This window comes from Bison bison, unplaced genomic scaffold, assembly GCF_000754665.1.
Source record: "Bison bison bison isolate TAMUID 2011002044 unplaced genomic scaffold, Bison_UMD1.0 scf7180017864508, whole genome shotgun sequence".
NCBI classification, from domain to species: Eukaryota; Metazoa; Chordata; class Mammalia; order Artiodactyla; family Bovidae; genus Bison; species Bison bison.
Window position 1 is genome coordinate 17,090,904 of NW_011495064.1, and position 461 is coordinate 17,091,364.

The window sequence follows — 461 nt, forward strand, 5'->3', positions numbered from 1 at the left end:
TCTTTTGGTCTGATTTTTCTATTTGCTGTTTCCTTGTATGTTTTCTAGTTTTAACTTTGAATTCCATTTTTCTGCTACTTTGTCTAGGGCAATTCTTTGCCTTTTTCCAGGCACTTGGGAATAGTCAACAGTCTAACTTCCAGCTGCCAACTTCCAAGCACTTTACCTTAAATTCTCTACTGAGGTTTTTTTAGACTATTCAGGGCTGACAATGTGAATCTGGGCTGTAAAACTCATGGAGACTGACTTGTAGTTAAGAACTTTGAAGGAAACATTTCTCTCCTGCCACTCAGAGCTGGAATTCAACAGGTAATGTTTTCTTGCTATCTTTGGGATGAGGAGGATGTGGGTCTGTTTCAACTTCTTTCTCTGAGGCCATAGCTGTTGGACAGCATTTTGTAGATGGAGTCTTCTATGGCATTCCCTGACTTGGAGGGTCTTTGGCTTTATTTTCTGTTCCT